Here is a 4,777-nt window from a genome sequence, read left to right as displayed (position 1 = left end):
GGGAGAATTAAAACAGTAAATTTAAAAGTAGAACATTGGATACAGCAAAAATTCTGGAAAATTAAAAAAAAATACACATGCAAATGAAAGGAACATATCTTTTCTAACAAGATAAAGATTTGGCATAGAATACTCAACACAGAGATATAGCTGGTTAAAGGTAGTGCAATTTTCTAATATAAATAAATAATTCTTAAAACAGAGAGGGAAACAATTATAGTAATCTATAATGGGAAAAGTTGGTCTTATAACCTACTTCTCCAATGCTACATTCAGTGACAGAAAATAGTGACAAAATGAGATATATCTCTAAGAAGCTGTAGTAAACAAACTATTATAGTAAAATACAAACTATTCTGTAGGAAACAAGCTATTGTTCAAGAAAAAGGAATCATGGACAACTGGTTTAACTATGTAAGAATTATTTCCCACAAGTTTTTCTTTCAGAAAGTACTAAATATTGATATTAAAACAAGCAAGAAATTGGGGATCCTACGTGGCTCAGCTTGTTAAGCATCTGACTTTGGCTCAGGTCATGATCTTAGGGTCCTGGGATTGAGCCCTGTGTGTTTAGGGGTGGGAGGGTCTCCACTCAGCAGGGAGTTTCCTTCTCCTTCTGCTTCTCTCTCCTCTTGTGTTCTCTCTCTCACTCTCAAATAAATAAATAAAATACTTAAAAAACAAAAAAGGAGAAATTAATGAAGTGATTTTTGCCAAAAAGCCTGGAGGTCACCATTGAATCTATTTCTGTAGGAATAATATCAGAATAAATATGGTCACAAACAAGAGTTTTAATGATATAAAATCTGCACAGGCAGAAATAATGTAAAGTCTATGAATAAAAGAACCATATGCAGAAAACTATGAAATGATGAAAAACATTCATCAAGATCTAAATGCATGAAGAATTAATACCTGTATGTGGGTCGGAAGCCTCCATATTACTAAATCTTAATTCTTCCCAACTTTATCCACAGAATTGGTATAATCCATATAAAAATCCCAGCAAAAATCTTGTAGATACCAAAAAAACTGATTTTACCTGGAACGTAAAACAAAACAAAACAAAACAAACAAAACAAAACAAAAAACCATAGAATGTAGAAACTTCAACAGTTTTGAAGAAGAAGAGCACTGTAGGATTTACATTGCCAGATGTGAAGCCTTACTAGAGGCCACAATAATTGTACCGATGTGGCATTGGCAAAGGGAAAGAGCCACAGATCAGTGCAACAGAAAAGGGAGTGCAGAAATAGAGATGTGAAAAATACAGTCAACTGATATTTGACAAAGAAGCAAATTTTTATAAAAAGGAAATTAAGGGAATAATCTCATTTACCATTTAAAGCATTAACCTGGGCACCTGGGTGGCTCAGTTGGTTAAGCATTTGCCTTCTGCTCAGGTCATGATCTCGGGATCCTGGGATTGAGCCCCACCTTGAGCTCCCTCTCAATGGGGAGTCTGCTTCTCCTTCTCCTTCTGTTCCTCCTCCCTGCCTTTGCTTTCTCTGTCTCCAAATAAATAAGTAAAATCTTCTTAAATACATAAGTAAATAAATAAATAACCCACAGAAATAAGTAGTTTTCTCATATAAAAGCCCAGCTTGAAAAATATGTCAAACTAAAAGGTCCACTAGCAATTGTCAAAACTATTAACATCTCTAGATATAAACTCAACATGAAATGAGCTTGTACTATGTGAAGAAATATTTAAAATATTACTCAGAGACCCAAAGGTGGCATAAACAAATACAATGTGTGTCATGTTCTGCATAGTAATATCAGAATAATAAAAATGCCATTTCTCCATATGTTTAACCATAAATATTATAAAATTCCAATAAAAATAAAAATGGTGCTTTGTGGGAAGGAGATGAAACAGCAAATCTGGTTTTAAAGGTCATAAGAAAAAGTAAATCGGAATGATCAGCCAAGACTTTCTAATAAATAGAGTAATAGTGATAGGGCAAAGGGGGTTAACCCTACCAGATATTAAAGCATAATATAAAGATGCTTAGATCAAAGTCAAAACTCTCAAAATAGCCTCTGAGCAATTCTGGGATTTAATAATATGTACATTTAAAATCAATGGAAAGAAGAGATGAATGATTTCATAAATTATGTTGGGGAAACTGGACTATCAGATGGGAAAGGAAGCTTTTTTTAAAAAAATAGAGATGATACTCAACTTTATTATTTAAAAAAAACATTCGCCATGTATAATCAATAAAAGTAAAACTTATGTTATACTTACAAACATTACAATTTATCTATGATTTATATAACTTTAGGAAGTTTTGAATTGATATATGTCAAAAAGACCATATTACACTATACTTGGCCTGGAAACTTGAAATATTTTAAAGTTTGGACAGAAATGTAACCCTATATTCCAGCATCAGAAATTGAACAGACTTCTTGCATGATATGATGTTAGGATAGTTTTTGCATTTTCCAGGCTATAAATTTATCAGCAAAGTGGCTTGTATAGTTTCCATGTTAGTTATAAATGATGCAGGGAGTAAAGGGATATATGACTTTGATTTGAGAGATATTTTTCAGAAATACAGTTTGATGATGAGAATTTATTAGCAATATATAGTCCTATTGAATGTTAGTCACTATATTTTCTCACCCTAATACTGATTTTTAAAGTTTTTGAAACATTTAATGTTGCTGCATAATTGCATTGATCCAGGAAATAGGAGTTATATACCTCTAAATCTTAAGACAATATATAGAATAATTATAATACTAGTTTTTCTCATTAACTTCTACTTTGGCATAGTGTTACTTATTTCTGGTTGGTCTATCTGGCAATTTTTGACATAAGCAAATAATATACAATAAAAATAACAAATTACAATAGTCTACTAGTTAAAACTGCTATGATAAAATTAAGAGACATTTAAATGAAAATTAAGAGAAAAAAATGTGTTTCACACATTGAGTGAATTCAGTTAAGTGCTTGTAAGAAAATACAGAGAAATCAATGATCTTCTAATATAGAAGCAAACACCAGTTAGCTGATAAGACCTAGATATATCAACTAATTGAATCCTAAGCAAGCTCATCTGATTCTAACTAATCTTTACATGAGCTTACTCAGTACATGCTCAGAAATTCTTAAATGGTTTCATTTTTAAAGATTTGCAAATCATCATATTGCTAGAGAAATTTGAAACCTAGGCCATTTTTACCTCGGCAAATCACACCTTTTCAAATATGTTTTTCTTTTAAAGATGTATTTATTTATTTTAGACAGAGAGAACACAAGTGGGAGGAGGAGCAGAGGAAGAGACTGTTCAAGCAGGCTCCCCCGAGGAGCGTGGAGTCCGATGCAGGGCTCCATATCACGGTCCATGAGATCATGACCTGAACAGAAACCAAGAGCCAGAGGCTTAATCGACTGAGCCTCCCATGCACCCCCTCCCTTCACATCTTAATAAAAGGATTCACAAGTCAAAAGTTGGCAAATGCAACACCAGACTGAACAACCACAAGTGTTTGTTCACCATTGTGTCCTAGAGCTAAATCTAGAACTAAGCTTACATTTATTCAATGTAAGAATATATGAATGATTGAAGGAGGGAATAAAGAAATGAAGCTTCACCAACATGACTTGACATAAGATATGCTCCAATTAATTACAAATTACATGTTGTAATAAACAGTAACTTGTCCTAAATAGAATTTTACTATCAGCTACAGAATTTAAAATATTAATGTGTTCCTAATAAATTTCTTTATAGGTCCTAAGTTTCCAGTGTAGTAATGAAGCAAATAATGCAGTAAGTCTTGAAAAAAAACCTGCTGAATGGCTCAAAGTTTATGTGTGGCAGCAACAGAGCCAGGACCCAAATTTTCACAATGTTTTTAATATCCTTTAATGCTTTTGAGGATAATTACCAAGTATTTTGAAAAGGAATAAATTTTATGTAAAGGTCATATTATTTCATAAAGTTTTAGTTCACATCTATATGTTTTATTATCCTCATTATCTATTCTTTTCTACTTCGTTTTGTTTTACTATATAAAAAAGCAATTAAAAGTAAAAAGCAGACCGATGAGTAACACATTTCTTGCAAACATTGATTCATAATATTGATTATGTTTCAAGGTCTTCATATATTAAGGAATTAAAAGTAGAAAAGGAGTTTTTTTTTCTTTATCCCCAGTTATCTTGCATGATGGATACAGTGCCATACTTTATTGATTAAAGGAAGCCTATAACAAGAATTCACATTACACTTTGTATTTTAAATAGTCAAGCTGAAATTATGCATTATATGTATGTCTTTGTTATTTACTGAGCAGTGTTAATGTTCAGAGACTGGTTATGTTATCAGAGGCTGGTCTGATGTGTAGCAAGAAGACTGATCCAAAGGGAAAGAAATTGGATATAGACACTTCTGTTAAAACGTGAACTTTCTCAAGCATCATGAATTGATGACCAGATACTTTTGAATGGAATTTTCTTTCTTTCTTTCTTTCTTTCTTTCTTTCTTTCTTTCTTTCTTTCTTTCTTTCTTTCTTTCTTTCTTCCTTCCTTCCTTCCTTCCTTCCTTCCTTCCTTCCTTCCTTCCTTCCTTCCTTTTTCTTCTTCTTCTTCTTCTTCTTCTTCTTCTTCTTCTTCTTCTTCTTCTTCTTCTTCTTCTTCTTCTTCTTTCTTTCTTTCTTTTCTTTCCTTCTTTCTTTCTTTCTTTTTCTTTCTTTCTTCTTTCTTTTTCAGATTTTATTTCTTTTGGGTGGGAAGGCAGGAGAGGCAGAGGGAGAG

Source organism: Canis lupus, chromosome 15 (assembly GCF_048164855.1).
Source record: "Canis lupus baileyi chromosome 15, mCanLup2.hap1, whole genome shotgun sequence".
NCBI lineage: Eukaryota > Metazoa > Chordata > Mammalia > Carnivora > Canidae > Canis > Canis lupus.
This window is presented reverse-complemented; position numbering follows the sequence as displayed.